Source organism: Oreochromis aureus, linkage group 15 (assembly GCF_013358895.1).
Source record: "Oreochromis aureus strain Israel breed Guangdong linkage group 15, ZZ_aureus, whole genome shotgun sequence".
NCBI lineage: Eukaryota > Metazoa > Chordata > Actinopteri > Cichliformes > Cichlidae > Oreochromis > Oreochromis aureus.
The window spans coordinates 363,726-381,369 of NC_052956.1; the positions used below are offsets into that span (position 1 = coordinate 363,726).

Here is a 17,644-nt window from a genome sequence, read left to right on the forward strand (position 1 = left end):
CCCATCTGGGTTTATGACATGTACTGCAGCTAGACACCAGGGGGCGGTAGAGACATTTTGCCTTCATTTTTGCAGTGCTGTTAGGTCGTCTATGTTTTCTACAGTCATCGGTGTTTAGGTTTGTGTGTCTGAGGCCTTGGGTAAGCTGCTTCATTTTTTCTTTGAATAATTAGTGTCCACTGACCAAAACACGTCCAAGTGGTACACAGAGTATAAGTCAGTCTCTCTGGAGCCAACCACACAGTAGGTTTTTGTTTTTGTTTTGTTTTTTAAATTGGAGTAGCACCTGTAGGGTGGGGGCTACCAAAAATGGTAGGCTAGTTACCATGAGTTTTTCTTTATTTATTTATTTTTTAAATATAAAACCAGCCTGAAATGAGAACTGCTAAGCTAAAGGAGTTGTGCTATTCTGAACATCTTGGGGCATTAACGGTAAAGTTCACCCCTGAGAATGATCATTTCTGGAGAAGTGTTGCAGGAAGCTTGTGGTGCCAGTTTCTTTATAGCACATTATGACAGCCAACAGTTTTCCAGCAAAAGCAGTGCCGTGAAACAGCCATCAGGGCAACAGCACAGTCCGGGGCTAAGAACCTATCAAATGTACTGATGTTAAGGCAGTGATGAAAAAGCCAGATGAGGAAAGAGTTTGTCCGTCAGGATCTGAATAAGTTCTCCATCTGTGATCATTAAGTCCAGTTTTCCACTTGCACTGCTTCTCAGCTTGGCCTCAGGGCACAACAGGTCTCCATTATGAGTCTCTATAGGGTCCCTGACACGAACAGCCAAAGGTTCAGTCAAATAAAGTCGATACTGTGTGACGAGGTTGAGTAATGACCAAGGTTTCATAAAGGTGGTCAGCTGGGAACTGACAAAAATGACAATTTGAGTTTTGCAGTTTGGGAAAACATCAAAGTGCGAGTTGAAGTATTACAGGCCACACCCCTCGCATCCTGATTTTTTAAACAAGTCCTTCTTTGCATATCGGGAAACAAAGCTGTTCACACAGAACGGCTGATGGATTAGTCGCACACTGTTTTCCACTTGCAGTGGCTATCTTTGTGGTTAGTTGGGAGGTGAACTGTATATACTGATACTGGCACAGTCACCTGTTAGTAATGATTAAGGAGAGTCGAGCATTGGAGGAATGTGGCCTTGTGCTGTCCTTGGGCTTACAGGGTGTCCACAAGGTGGCACAATGTGTGAGGGGCAACTGTGTGCTAACCTTTTATCAGCTTAACTCTGGAGTTAAGTTCTTATCGACTGTGAGAAATATCCCTAACCACAAAACCCACAGTATCCAAATTCAAAGCTTTTAGAGTCTTGGCAGTGGGACACAAAGAAAGGTTTGCATGTCACCATCTCATTATGGAGGAAGTCTGGGGAAGTCATTCCTGGTTCTCAGGATTCAGAAAAAAAAAATCAACAATGACTTTTTGAATTATGACTTTTTTCTCCAAATTCCGGAGACATTTTTTTCCCCGGTTGTCTCTTCCGTAGTTGACAACTGGTAAGACTCAAATTCCACACCATAAAAATTCCACATATTCATCACTGTTTTACACTGGCTGATAGAACTTTCTTTATGAGGTTAAGGTGACATTGGACAGTTTTCCAATTCATCAGCTGTTCTTCCTTTTTAATCGCCAAACATGAATGATGTGGAGATGGCTGAGTAAAGAAACGTCTATTATAAGGACTGCAGTGGACCGGCCAAGTAATGGAATTACTTTAGCCATTTTGAGACATTTGGACATTGGCTGGCTTCAGTAATCAGCTAAAGTGACACCATTCTGTCATCAGGAAGTAGGTCACCTTCAATCTAAAACACTGGCAGACGATGGCAGCTATTAGTAATCAAGGAAATATGTCAGGTCGATATGACTGAATGGACAAAGAATGGTTAGGATGTCAGACCATGGAGCTGAAGCACTGAAAAGGATGAAAGATGCAGTGACCCAATATCAGGTGTGGGGGAAATAAATACATAAATAATCAATACAGCATAGCGATATTTAATTATCATTTGTAGAAACAAAAAACATATACATATATCTGAAGTGAGAGAGACTTTTGCAATATCTATTTTATCCAATAAAATTAATGTAAAAAGTTTATTACTCAGCATAAATATGAAAAATCGAAACAGAATAAATAAAAAGTTTTCCAATTCGAATCCTGACCTTGACCTCAATGAAATGCTCCAGTGTGACATGGACCTGGCTGTTCAATCAAAACAGAAATCCTGAACTGAAGATGGGGTAAGGGCTGAAACCAGGTAAAAAGTCTGAACGTGATCAGAAGACAAAGACGAAGCACGTAAAGCTTCTGAGGCCCTACTTGGAATCTGCAACAGGCAGGAAAGACCTCCCCAAACATCATGATCCTCTCCTCAACATGTTTTCATGTTAGCCTAGCACAGACCACCTGACTCACAATCCACACACCTCACATTATAACTTAATTCACTAAACCATCAACCTATGAGTAAGAGCACAGGCTGCCTCGTGAGAGAAACATGAGCACGGCGCTGTGTTTTCTCAACAACCTGTCCATGTTTCTCTCACTTTCAACTCAGTTTACCATTCAGGCCCCAGTGAAACCAGTTCAGAGGTAACTAAGCCCAACACTGGGAGGCATATGAGCCAAATATGATTCAACAAGGCCCAGAACTTCAGGGCCAGGCCACAGCAAGGAACACGTGTCCCCGGGAGAGGCCTGGTTGCTCCCTCAGCCGTTAACGTTCTCCAGTTTGTGCAACAAATCCTAATGAGACTTCTCTCTGTGGGGGAACTGAGGTCCTGTCTGTGGGGATTTGTCTGATGAGCTACACAACCAAGGAAAGATGTAGTGAAGAAACATCTCTCTCTTACACATGCACACTCACAAAATGAAAGACTGATGAGGTAAGCTAAATGGCTTTGTGCAGGCCAAAGAATGGCAACAGACTAAGAATGGGTCCAGTAAAAGAATGAAAATACTCACAAACAACATGTGTGGTTTAACGTCACCAGGAAAACACAAGATGACGCCGTACCCCCTGTAAGGTATTAATTCAGTTCTATTCTCTTTATACAGCGCCAAATCACAACAACAGTCACCTTCATATTGCAAGGTAAAGACCCAACAATCGCATGACCCCGTATAAGCAAGCCCTTAGGGACAGTGGGAAGGAAAAACTCCCTTTTAACAGGAAGAAACCTCCAGCAGAACCAGGCTCAGGGAGGGGCGGGGCCATCTGCCACGACAGGTTGGACAAGAATTTGTAACCTGGGAAAGATTTTTTTTAAAGAATTTTGATAAACTCAAATAAAAAGTGTCTGTTTAAGGTCACAGTGAGGGTTCCACCAATCCGATACACGGATCAGACATCACCCTGATTCTGATTTAGAAAGCTGGACTGGGTATCAGTGCCAACATTTAGTTGTGTTTACTGAGCATCAGTAGCACCAGACCAGCTGCTAGCTGCAAAGCTAACAGCAGAAGCTCAGAGGTTGGAATTTCACACCTGGGGCCCGTTCTTCGTACCTCGCTAAGTAAGTTAGCCGGATTTGAATGTTGACGATTTCGCGTGATCTTGGATCGTTCGGTTCTCCGAAGCTCATCCGGTACTTTCTGTCATAGCAACAGATCCGTAAGCGTAAACCTGCTCGGGAGCAGGTTTACTTTATGTAAACAGGATTAGATCGCGGCCACTCAGGTATGTCCGCTGCAGTTATATGAAAGCAAGAGCGATATTTCGCCACTGTTTTACCATAAATAAATATTATCAATGTAACTAAAGATAATGCAGCATTTGATTCTTTTATTGATTCCATACAGATACATACAGGTCATTTCGAAAAAAGGGAAATGTACTATTAATCATTCTATTACATGTAGTAGATCATGTCAGATGTAATTCATATTTTAGGGTAGTAATAGTAAATTACTACGTGCAATCAAGATGAGAGACCCACGACTATAAAAGCGAAGATGGATTTGGGAAGTCTGTCGCAGCCATGTCCTGTCCGTTTGTACGCGAGCAAGGAAGGTGCAAGATTGATAAGGAGAGTTTACAGAATTTAGCGTATATTGCGGGATAGACAGGATCCTTTAGCTCAGCGCGACGGTGTGCTCATAGGGAGATATTGATTCTCCGTCAGGGTATATATATATATATATATATATATATATATATATATATATATATATATATATATATATATATATATATGTATACAGTTAAGCCCATAATTATTCATACCCCTGCCAAATTTTGACTTAAAGTTACTTTTGTTCAACAAGTAAGTTCTTTTTGAGCAGAAATGACACAGGTGTCTCCCCAAAGATAATAAGGCGATGTACAAGAGGCATCATTGTGGAAAAAAATATTTCTCAGGTTTTATTGATATTTTAGCAAAAGTATCATGTACAGAATTATTCATACCCTTCTCAATAATCAATAGAAAAGCCTTTATTGGCTATTACAGCAATCAAACGCTTCCTATAATTGCAGACCAGCTTTTGCATGTCTCCACAGGCATTTTTGCCCATTCATCTTTAGCAATGAGCTCCAAATCTTTCAGGTTGGAGGGTCTTCTTGCCATCACCCTGATCTTTAGCTCCCTCCACAGATTCTCAATTGGATTCAAGTCAGGACTCTGGCTAGGCCACTGCAAAACGTTACTGGTGTTGTCTGCTAACCATTTCTTCACCACTTTTGCTGTATGTTTTGGGTCATTGTCGTGCTAAAATGTCCACTGGTTCCCAAGGCCAAGTTTTTCTGCAGACTGCCTGATGTTGTTGTTGAGAATCTTCATGTATTGCTCTTTTTTCATGGTGCTGTTTACTGTGATTAGGTTCCCTGGTCCATTGGCTAAAAAACACCCCCAAAGCATTAGGTTCCCACCACCATGTTTGACAGTGGGGATGGTGTTCTGTGGGTTGAAGGCTTCTCCTCTTTTTACGCCAAATGAAGGAAACATCATTGTGACCAAATAATTCAATTTTTGTTTCATCTGACCATAACACTGAAGACCAGAAATCTTCTTCTTTGTCCAGATGAGCATTTGCAAAGGCCAAACAAGCTTTTGCGTGCCTTATCTGGAGAAGTGGCGTTTTCCTTGGTCTGCATCCATGGAAGCCAGCAGTGTGCAGTGTCCATTGGACTGTCTGGCTTGAGACATTGCCACCAGCAGAGCCCAGATTCACCAGAATGGCCTTGGTGGTGATCCTTGGATTCTTTTTCACCTCTCTCACTATTCTCCTGGCCAACACAGGTTTCACTTTTGGCTTCCGACAACGTCCTCTGAGATTTTCCACAGTGCGGAACATCTTGTATTTTTAATAATACTTTGCACTGTAGCCACTGGAACTTGAAAACATTTGGATATGGCCTTGTAGCCCTTTCCTCACTTGTGAGCAGCCACAATGCGCAGCCGCAGGTCCTCACTGAGTTCCTTTGTCTTAGCCATGAATGTCCACAGACCACCTGCAGAGAGCTGCTGTTTTTCACCTGTTGAGTTGATTAAAACAGCTATTCCCAATTAATCAGGGTAATTGGGATGCTTTAGAACAGCTTTGACTATTTGGAATGGTATGGAACTTTGGATTTTCCCAGAGACTGTGACAGTTTGTGAAGGGTATGAATAATTCTGGACATGATACTTTTTGCTCAAATGTAAATAAAAGCTGTGAAATATTTTTTTCCACAATGATGCGTCTTGTACATCATCTTATTATCTTTTGGGAGACGCCTGTGTCATTTCCAGTCACAAAATAACTTGCTAGTTGAATAAAAGTAACTTTAAGTCAAAATTTGGCAGGGGTATGAATAATTATGGGCTTAACTGTATATATATATATATATATATATATACACATATACACACACTTACTGTACTGTATATACTTACTCCCGACTTACTGTGCATGCTTCAGTCACCCCTTGCATGGGAACAGGTAAAAGTGATGGAGTGTTATGTCAAACTACACACAAAAAACCCACAATGTCAATAAATGTCACAGTACAAAAAGGGGTGTGACGAGGGGTGCAGGACCACCACCTGTCTTTATTTGCTCTGCTTTTTCTTGGTTGCTGTTATAAACAAACAAACAGATTATTCCAGGGTCTCTTGTCATAGACTAAAAGCAATATAAGTGATAAATATTACCATTCTGTGGAATATTCTTATATTTCACTTTACTTGTTCCCATGTTCTAGTGGGTCCTGTTGTGGCTCTAATGTGAAAGAGGATATGATGTAATATAATATAATATGGTATAATATAATATCACATGATATAATGTAATATCATGGATCACTTACGAGTTTGATTTGTCAGCAACTTTCTGCCAGCCCTCTCTCCTTGCTTTTGCAGCCTTTGCAGTGTTCCCCTGCGTTTTAATTAAACTCTGAAACTCCTGATATCCCTCAATCAAGAGTTCTTGGTCTGCTGCCGTGAAATACTGAGCGCACTCCTTCGACATCTTCGCCGACCAATCACAGGGTTGCCGATCAATGTTTCTACTATCGATGCGTAGCCCCTTTTAAGCCACCCAGTGATCTCAGATTACTTCATCCAGCTATACTAATCGTCAACAACAGGTGTGTTCGGAGAACCGGATTAGCGAGCTCAAAGTTAGCGCGATGATTTGATCTTGGATGTGTTATTTTATCTTGCATGTAGTAAGCGAGGTACGAAGAACGGGCCCCTGCAGCTTTTCAAACGGCTTCTCACTTAACTGCAAACTTTAGCAAACAGGGATGACCCAGTCCAGCTTTTCACATTTCTGATCCAATACAGTGGCTGTAGGTATCAGACTGTGCTGATCTCACACCAGTGTCAGATTAATTATCCCTGACTGTGGGGAAGTGACTGGGAATCATTCCTTTATGTGTAAAGACACAATAACTGTTGGTATTTATTAGTGATATGATACATTAGACAGGCCCAGGATAAACAAAGAGAAAAAAATAAATGGTGCTGTTATTCATATCTTTTATTTGCAATGGTCTTATTTTGCTTCCAAGTAAGGGGCTGCAGTCTCAGTAGCTTCTTTCTTCCTCCTCTCACAGCCTGAAATACATGTTTTATTTATTGTGGTCCTCCTGACATTTAACACCTTGTTAGGGAGATGGACAGTAAATATGTTGTTGAATGCACTTTGTTCCACTTTATTTCATATTCATGAGGTTTTGGTAAAACCTGATTTTGCCTTATAAATAAAAGAATGATTCCCGGTCTACATTCCTAATTCTGGGAACACTGGCCTTGTATCAGAAAATAAAATGGCAACCTGGTCTTTCTGGTTCAAATCAGCAAATTTTTACAATATTTTGTGTTTGATGTTTTGTTTTTTTAAATGCATCTGTCCCAAATTACAGCTGCTGATTCATAATGATGATGAGACTCTCAGGCTTTTATCTATAATGAGACACTCAGATTTCAATCAGATTTCAATGTGCAAAAACAAAAAAGTTCTAAACTGGATGAAACTTAAAAAAAAACTAAAACATATTAAAAATATTTGACATAAAAGCTAAAATTATGACAACAATCTTTGGACCATGACACGAAGGTGTCAGAGAGCCCCTCTGTGAGTTATCATTAGAGTACCACTTGAAAACACTAGAATTTTGTTCTATGTGGATGAGTGAATAGAATACTAATGTTTCTGTTTTTGCACTACACTTTCTGTGGCCACAAATTTCATGTTACAAAGTATCCGACATGCTTTATTTCACAGGATTGTTAAATATAAGTACACAACATTGAGAAATGACCACTAGCCATCTTTTGAAATGTGAAGTTTTTTTTATTAATGTGCACTCAAATATGGGGCTTTTTTTCTCTATATTTTAACTAGCCAATTATCAGACATTTTTAATGCATCTGTCCCAAATCACAGATCCTAATCCATGAAGCTAGTAAGAAAGGCCAGTGAGAGCTCAGGCTTTTACCTTTAATGGGTTTTGAGCTAGTCGTGTTCAAACATGGCCTCAGATTTCAACAGTTTAAATGTGATATACATCTTGGAAGAGAACTCTCTCTTCTCTGCCAGCTAACTGCTTAAAACGACATGACGAAGAGCTGAAAGAGCTCAGGGAAAAGTTAACTGACCCATTTTCAAGAAGATACTTTTGTTCTTTCGTATGTAATATTGTAGGGTCTACCTTACCTTGTTGTGATTTGGCACTGTATAAATAAAACTTTACTGAATTAATTTAGAGGCACTGGTCCATGTGACTGTGGAGTAGTGCTATGATATACTGTACAAATGTCCATGTGGGGTTGATATTCCTGAAAACTCAACACAGACCTTACTGACGAATGTGCGCGGGATGGGAAAGGCTGCTGCTCGGGGGGGCTCACTCCACGTGAACCACATGACTTCATCCATCTTGTCGGTACCCTTCCTGTTTGTAGCAAACCTCAGTTTAAAAAGAAGAAGACAGACTGCCGTCCACTGCAGTGATGCACTCTGACAGCTCTATCGGCTACAGTCGGACTTTTTTCCTGCTCATAAACGGGTCAAATAAAGTAGTGGCACAAATGTGCAGCACCTGTTCCTGTTGCCATCCCTCAGTATGTCAAATATAAAAACAGTGACAGCTGTGCTGCTGGCAGTGATACGGCGACGCTCTGGGCTGATGCACGAGACTGGACTACTGTAATTGGACTACTGTAATTCACTGTTTACGTGTCTAAACAAAAACTCCCTGGAGCGTCTGCAGATTGTCCAAAATGCTGCAGCAAGGCTTCTGACAAAAAGATCTAAATACTCTCATGTAACACCGTTGCTTATACAGCTGCACTGGCTCCCCGTTGAATTCAGAGTCCATTTTAAGATACTGGTTCTGACATTTAAAGCTCTTCAAGGACAAGCACCAGCCTACATCATTGAACTTTTACAGCCCTATGTCCCTAGTAGGTCTCTGAGGTCTTGTGATCAGGGCCTACTTGTTATTCAGCATACTAGGCTGAAAACCAAGGGTGATAGAGCTTTTGCCACTGTGGCCGCCAGACTGTGGAACTCTCTTCCTCAGAACTTAAGATCTGCAGACTCAGTGATTACATCTAAAAAACAGCTAAAAACACATCTTTTTAGAATTGCATTTTGTTAACTTTTGACTGTTTTTGTTTTATACCTTGTGAAGCACTTTGTGATCTTTTATCTAGAAATGTGCTATATAAATAAAATTTTACTTACTTTTACTTACTGAGATGAGGCTCTTTTCTCTTTTTCAAGAGCACTTCTTCCCACACAGGGCTCTCTCCGGGTCAAATAGCTTAAAGCTGAGTGCAGTGGCCAGAGCCTGTAATATTTCATATATGCTTTTCGAGGCGCAGCAGGCGCTATCGATCTCTTTAATCTAAAGCCCGGGAACGAGAAGGAAAAGGGACCATCAGGCAGCCTGCTTTCAATTACGAGCTCCATAAAGACACGCAGATAGGAGCTGATGTGATGGATGGTCTGGGAGAGGCAGTGATGGGATCCACGCCTCTGTCTGCTGAGGCGTGAGTAACCCTAACAGGAAAGAGAAAACTTCCATTCACTGCTGCTAAATCAATATTGACTAACTTCTAAAAGTGGGCTATCATTCACTCAAGCATTAAAATACACTTTAGTTTATCAAATGAGCAGAAACAACAGGAAACTGCGCAGACTTTAACCTTAACTACATGTGGACCAATAGAATTACAAAGGCCCGTTCTGAGGCAGGAAAAAACGCCGCTATGTAACAGCTGTAGCAATGTGCCAACATTTCCAGCCCAGCCAACCAGAGAGAGGGAAGAAAAAGACCTACACCAATCCTTCTGCATTTCCACTTTTTTTATGATGTGCAAATTAAAATATCCCTTATAAGTAGATTCTGACCCTAACCCTAGTCATTCATGTACTGAGGAGATAAAGGCGGATGGTTAGGCAGCTGGAGCCTGCACGCTGAATTACTGAATAACAAAGAATGCATGAGCGAGAGGCTGCAATGGAGGAGGCTGGCAGATCAGCAGCAGCCATCAGACGGATGCTGTTTTAAAAAAAAGGTCATGTATCCAGACAGTACGAGACAAAACAAAATCACCTGATCAGACGCCACGCAGACGTTTTTCTACAGCGCTCTCCATCTTCTGCGTCTCAAGACAAACGACACACGGTGATGAACCCTTTGAAAACACGGACGTCGCAACAACTTTCATCATTCACTGCTTTTGGCATCTCCATTAAAAGCTCGGGCACATCTGTCCTCAGTTTAACCAGAGGAAAGAATTTAAACAGAACAGATGCATTCTGTTTAAATTTCATGCCGACATCTCGTGTCTTGTGAAATCCAATTTTACTGCAGCAGACATTATAAGATCGATGTAAACGATAAACCGTTTGCAGGTTTCAGATTTACGTAAAATCGTGTTGACATAAAAATCCAAAGGTAATAAAATATTACAGCGTCTCAGCATTAGCGTGTACAAAAGGTGAATTTAGTGTTTAACCTAAGAAGAATTTGCAGCTGACCTTTACAGCACTATGATGTGTGCATCATATACACTCACAGGCCATTTTGTTAGGTACACCTGTTCAGCTGCTCCTCTGTGCCATCCAATCACATGCAAGATGTGGCTGCTTAGCACCAAACAGACCAAACTAACCTGCTGAACACAGTTTAGATATTTCACTGTTAGTGGAGACCAAAAGAGCGTGAATATTGGACCAACGATGTAATGCCTACTAACATGACACAGAATCAGGGGTGTCAAACATAAGGCCCGGGGACCAAAGACAATGCCGCCCACTGGATGGCTTTGGGAAACGTGAAAGCGTGCATCAGAGGTTAAACAATTAAATGACAGAAACGTTCCCGTTTCCAGTAATACAGAACTTTGCAGTGGGGGGTGTTGTAGGTTATTTTTTGGGTGGGTGGGGTGTAGAATGGGTCCACAGTTTAAGTTTTCAAGGTTTTGCTGCTGTTTTTCCAGGAACGTCTTCAAATATAGTTTATGCTGCCCCCGTGTAGCCAAAAAAAAAGCCCATAGGTGAATCGTGCAGACCCGTCCATCTGATCTTTGGCTTGGATTTCATCCCCAGTAAAAGCAAAATACAGATCCATGTCTTTGACAGCCAAGATAGCAGAAGGCTTTTCCTCCTGAGAAACAGAACAACTACTCTGTCTGTTGGATATCTTCAGTGGATCGAGCCAGCCTGCCTGTCAGCACCAGGAGACACAAATCTATACTGTGCAGCAATCTGAAGTCTCTACAAGGCCAGACGAGAGATCAGGCACGCTGGTGCCACACGGTTCCTTGAGATCCACTAGTGTCTCCATCATTCAGCTCAACATCAAAGAAGCCAGCGCCTTGCGTTTGAATTATAGGCAGCAAGTGTGCAGTCATGCTTCCGGTGGCATCCAGCTCCCAGCCCGATTAACCCCTGTGCCACGCCGAGGAGGAAAAGCAGAGGATACGGCCCACAGCAAGGCAAGATAAATTACAGTGCCAACAACTGCACATCAGCAACGATGCTAAAGGTCACGCGTTTGTCATCGGCACATTTGACGGCTCAATCAACTGCAGCTCCAGTCTAAGGGAATGAACAAGGCAAGGCAGAGCAGGTTTAACCTCGGCCATGTTATCTGTATAACGTCATGATACAGAAATGAGCCCACCTCCAACCACCTGTCTTCCCTTATCCATCTCGTATCCATGTTTCCCTCCACACAGACTTCACATGCACAGGGTGAGCTATAACGGTGGCCGTCCATACACGCCGTCCTTTTTCTGCTTATAACATTCGGGGTCGTGTTGTGCTGAAGCCTGTTCCTGCTGCCACAGGCTGACAGGACAGCCAGTTTACACAAATGTAATTTAGCAGCTGATTAAGTAAAATGCAACTCATTTCAGGGGTTTTTGTCCAAGATCAGTTTATCGGAGCGTCCCTCTACATCAGTCCTAGTTTCTCGTGCGGCCCCTTGGGGTAATGAATTGCCCACCCCTGCTCTAAAGGAAATAAAGCAGTTTACAAGGAACACAAAGGCTTCAGTGCTCTTTGTGAAGATAGTCTTGTTACTTGGGATTACATTTTTTCCCCCATCCATGCATTCATGCAGCTCTACCATTTATTCTTTCGCCTGTTTGTGCATTACCTCACTTTCCCATTTCCCCTCTTAACTAAATGCCTGGAAAAATTCCAGCACATCATCAGCAAACAGACAAAAGATAATTCAGTCCAGCCTGTTACTGCTCACATGACACATGGGATTCATTCTGAGGCAATGACGATGAATCCTGGCGTTGTGTGCAGAAGGTAAGGGCAGTGAACAGAGAAAAAGAAAACAAAGGAACAGTGATAACATTACACATGCTGACGCAGAACACGGCTATTCTGTTAACTGATACTGGCAAAAGACAAAAGAGGAAGTAGTCTATTGATTTCCACATTCAAATCAAAACCACACGAGAAAACAGGGGCACGTTAAATGTTTCCAACACGGACAAAAAATAATATGCTGATACGGTGACACAAAGATAGCACAAAGACTGATTTAATAACATAAAGGTTGGCATGGAAAAGCTACGGGGAAAAACTTGCCCAAAGTGAGACAGCAAGCAGCTGTTACAGCCAGCTGTCCTGACCAGTTGTTCTTAAGAGTGGGAGGCCAGGATGGGGGGATTCAGAGACATTAAGGAAAGACGGAGGGATACAAGAAGCAGGCAGAGATGCTGATGGCTGACAGGGAAGGAGGAAAGTGGAAAAAGGTCAAACAGAAAGGATAAGAGTGTTCACCTAGACGCAAGATTTTGGAGCAGGAAAAACTCGGAAAACTCTTCTGCGACTTTTTAAATGGCAGAAAGAAGAGAAAGCTGTTTTGTGAAATCCAACAGAACTGATCCATAATGATCCATAAGCTCCGCCCACTTCAAATCCAGATATCTTCTGTAAGCGTCACAGAAACACAACAAAGACACAACCAAAGAAAGTATTGTTTACAGCCTTAAATCTCAGCAGGACATCACACACAAACCCTACAGAGGAATGACAAGCTGAAGAGTGACCCCTGGTGGCATTTTCTCCACTGTGCAAGACGACAATTCAAATACACACAAGTTAGTCACGTGATGTGTGAATCCTTGACATTAGAGCCTGTGTGTGTGTGTTCTTTGCATATTAGACTGTTCAGTGGTATGTGTAGGTACTTACTGTAAACTCCTGGGATGAGCACTGTGTGTTTCCTTTGCTTTCCTGATCACAAAGAGACGAGCTCACCTGGCTACCTAACGGGGAGAAGCATTGACAACCTGATTAAAATCAAATCACTTTTTTTTATTGTCACGTCACATGTGCAGGTACACTGGTACAGTACATGTGAGTGAAATTCTTGTGTGCGAGCTTCACAAGCAACAGAGTTGTGCAAAAATACAATAACGTAAAACAAGCAAAATATAAAAATGGCTAATCTAAAAAGTAATAAATATATGTACAATATATAAAGGTATACATGTGCTACTCGTGAAAAAATAAAGAAAAAGTAAAATTAAACACAACAAACAGCTGTTGCTTGGGGGAGCTCGCGACGAGGCTGCCATACTCGGCGCCATCTTTGATCTTAAAGAAGAGTACAGAGCATCCACAGCTCTTTACTTCAAAGATACCTCTCCACATTCTCCTAGAGTAACTTTGACGACTCACAGTTTAAATAAGTTATTGTAGATTAATAATAATCTACAAGCTGGGCCTCTGTACAGCCAATCAGTTCATCCACTGTCTGCAAAAATGCTGCAAAACTGACTGGACAGGGGTGTAAAGAGCAAATGGGCCAAAGCATCCTGCAAAGGCAACCCAAGCTTTTCTCAAGGCAAACATGCATTATACAAGGCTGCAACTGCTAAACTCTTAATGCATTACTTAAAACCACTGAAACACATACGACTGCTGTGTTGGTGCACAGAGGCAAACATCACAAAATAAATGAAATATTCCACTTGTCTTGCCATTTTACTTTCTGTGCCCTCGTCAGACAGTCCGTGCAGACGTCTGCATACCTGCTGATTCTTCCTTCGTTTGTTCCCGTCTGTGGACGTGGACCGTGGACTGTGCCACAGGCAATGGAATTCAAGCAGACTTCACAGGAGTTTACCAGGAGTGACTATTTAGCCATTGTTCCTGTGTAACCAGGGCTTTGAGCTTCTCTCTGACCCGTCTATCCCCCATGTTACACTGTCAGCTGCTGTCTCTGTACCCCTATTTAGGTCGAGCAATGGTTCCTAACCGAACATAAAAGATCTTTGCCTTTCACTTCCCTCTTGTGTTTGTAAAAAGTATTTGGCTCAAGAGCTCTTGGTCACGTTCATATGACGTTGAGAAGCTATAAAACAAGGATTAGCTCACTAATGCTCGTGAGAAAAACACTTTCACTGCAAACTGTTGACAGAGAGCTGGACAACCAGAGCATTTATACACACAGCATTAAAAACCTGCTTTCATAAATAAAAAAGGGAAAAGGGGGGATAGCTTAACATCTCAAATATTTCTGTTTTCTGCCACTAAGCCTAGACGGGCGAGGACTTATTGGGTAAGCCGCACATTAAAACTCAATGTACACATCATATTGTCAAAGGAATTTGCAAAGAAAAGCGTCTGGACTTCTTTGAGTTGCTTGAAGACGTTTCACCTCTCATCCGAGAAGCTTCTTCAGTTCTAAGGTCAAATGGCCGAGAGTCCCAGATTTGAACCCAGTGGGAGTATCCCCCCAAAGAGGGCCAAAGGACCCCCTGGTGATCCTCTAATCACATGAGCCAAGGTGTGAAAGCAGGTGTGGGACCTAATCAGCCAGGGTTTCGGGTGAGCTCATTGTGAAACCTGGCCCCACCTTGTCATGTGAATTCCTGAGGTCAGATGCCCCAGGATGTGATTGTAGATCAACACATTATATTGATCTACAATCACACTGACACACTGTCATTGTTATGTAGATGGTCTTTCCTACTTGAAATCAACATTCATGACAGAATATTTGGCTCATCTCAAAATTCAGGCATTTTCAAAGCCCCATAGTTATGCGCCACGTGCCACGTTGGTTTAGAAAGGTAAGGGAGAGCTCTTCAAGGTGGCACAAAATGTACTGTTTTCCTTCAAGTTCAAGGAGTTTATACGTTTCTTCCTTTTAAAAGAGTGTCACTGATTAATTGATAAATTAGCCACAATCTCTGAGACTTTACAAACTTAATCTTTAAGTTGTACATTTTTTCACTATTTTTCATATTTGCAGCATTACACAAAAAAAGGAAATTAACAAGCTGAGGTACACAGTAACATGGATTTCACTCAAAAGTCTACTTATTACATTTTTCCATATTTTTCTTTCGTGTTTCTCGTGGTTGGTCAAATTAAGAATCTCCAAAATTTCAAATGATGCACTCATATTTTGTGCTAAATTTATGCTCACTTTCAGACTATTTTTTCAACTCTTATCTCTGTCTGATGTCAGTGGGAGCAGATATTCCTACTATGGTCACTCACACAGGCATAAGGCAGCTGCTGTTCAAACCTTAAGTTTGCAATAAGCAGCCCAGCATCATAAAGCTGGCTCAAATCAAAAGGAGCTAAAATGGCTTTTTTCAGATGGGATCAGGCAGCTGCTGCTCCACATATTTGATTTGGAGACTTTTTTACACCACATGGCTGTACTGACACATCCTCCCAAAGGATCTGTGTCTCCACCTTTCATCAAATGTTTAAACCAGAGGAGCTTAAAGCAAATAAACTCAGGTGCAATGACACAGAAAATGCACTTCATTTCCCAGCCATACACTGCATACTTACTGGCCACTTCATTAATTACACACCGCTAGTACCCGCCTTTAAGCTTAATTCATTGCAGCAAAGATTCAGCATCAGAGGTTTTGGTCCACACTGACACCATCACACAGATTGCAGCAGATCTGTCAGCTGCACATGTGTGACGAGAATCTCGTCTTCCACCAAAGTTCTAAAGGTTCTCTACTGGATTGAGATCTGATGACTGTGGAATTTGAGTACAGTGAAGTGTGAGATGGTTTGTGACATGAGACATTATCCTGCTGGAAGCGGCCACTGAAAGATGTGCATATTGTGCTCATAAAGGGATGGAGGTGTGACCGATATCCCCATGCTGGTGTTGCTCCAGGACCAACATAGTCAATGCTGGCCCAGGTTCAAAGTTGCAAGTGATCAATCTCGTTGTTATCATGTCACAGGGGCTAAGGTTAGGTTTTGGTGTGATGGTGATTCCACCTAGCAAAACTGTGACATCACTATAATGTGATTGGTCACTTGCAATGTTGAATCTGGACCAACAATAATTATGATGACCCGGAAACAACATCAGGTCTCACTTGATGGGCAACAAACTCAGGCAGGCTGTGGTTTTGAAACGATGCTCGACTGGTCCAAACTGTTCCCAACAGCCCACATGACACAAACAAAGACAGTTAAATCACGCTTCTTCCTCACTTTGAGATTCGGTCTGAACTTCATCAGGTCGTGTTGATCATGCCTACATCCCTAAATGCAATGACTTGGTCTCATGTGATTGGATGACATATTTGCCTTAATGTGCTTTTGAACAGATGTACCTAATGAAGTGGCAGGTAGGCATAAACAGTCTATAAATGCAGGAAAGGCATTGTTCCTACTCTGTTGAGGTGTTCAAATAACTCAAGCAGCGTCTGTCAGACAGAGAGAGCATCATCAGTTTCAGTCTGCCAGCACAGTTCCTGGAACAACACGGCAAACACCGTGACAGTGTCCACGGTCCTCCGTGGAATGGAAAACACACCTGTGCTTGTACAGCTCGACTTTACAGACCAGCACACTAATAACAACCAGGTACACAAACACTTTGAACACGTTTCACTCCTGCTTCTTTCCCTTAGCAACAGCTAAAACTAACACCCCGTTTCAAATTTAAAGGGGCGGGCTTTACAGCTTTTATGGTCACCTCGGGCTCAGACCTGTCCGCGTGCACATTAACAGCCAAATGTGACGTTATCAGCACAGCCTCGGCCTTATGTCAAATCACAGCTGATCCCGCGAGCTAGCGTTAACCACAATGAAGCCCAAAGCGTGAACAGCTCGCTTGGCGACAGGCTCTGTCATCACGCCTGAGAGCTACGAACTCCACACAACCTCTCCCGAAACAAACACAGCACAGCGCCGGTGTTTGCCCCCTCGGTAGGCGAGTTAAGTTCACGTTAGCTGACTGACGCTGCTAGCCAGCTAACCTCGCTGACCAAAACAGCTGGCTAAACAACAGCGGCTTCTCCGTGGTTTCTCTCCCAGCCCCATACTCACTCGAGCACCCGCACGGTGTGAAGGCAAGGCACGGGGCTAGTGCTGACGGCCGACAGGAGAAGTATTCCCGGGTTTCTACTTTAGTTCCTGCGGATGCTGATGTATCCAATCTCCATGCATCAAACCATGTTGGGTGGGCAGCTGCGCACTGAGTTCTTGTTTGTACTATCAGGAGGTTTCTGGAAGGAAATGTAGGAAACTTGGAAGGGCACTAGGAGGCGACTGTGTACCTCAGCCTCCTATCTCCTCGGAGTATTTTATTTGAGCAAAAGTAGTTTTTCAGATATTAGTGTCTGTCCTTCTGTTGGGAGCTCAAACAAAACCGTTCAGAAGCAGTGAA

The 17,644-nt window shown here is 42.3% G+C and overlaps 1 protein-coding gene across 5 annotated transcripts in view; it reads right to left on the reverse strand.

Moving 5' to 3' along the window:
- The window catches only part of disp1 (dispatched homolog 1 (Drosophila)), a 114,903-nt gene that overhangs the window by 96,854 nt on the left and 405 nt on the right, over positions 1-17,644 (reverse strand). For 2 of the 5 annotated variants that reach the window (XM_039598814.1, XM_039598812.1), the window contains exons 1-2: positions 17,305-17,460; positions 13,174-13,247 (exon numbers count right to left, since the gene is read on the reverse strand). The gene's annotated coding sequence lies outside the window, so the exon portion shown is untranslated. Of the gene's footprint in view, positions 1-13,173; positions 13,248-17,304; positions 17,461-17,644 lie in introns of those variants that run through there. The other 3 variants (XM_039598816.1, XM_031734163.2, XM_039598813.1) reach the window with 2 other exon arrangements.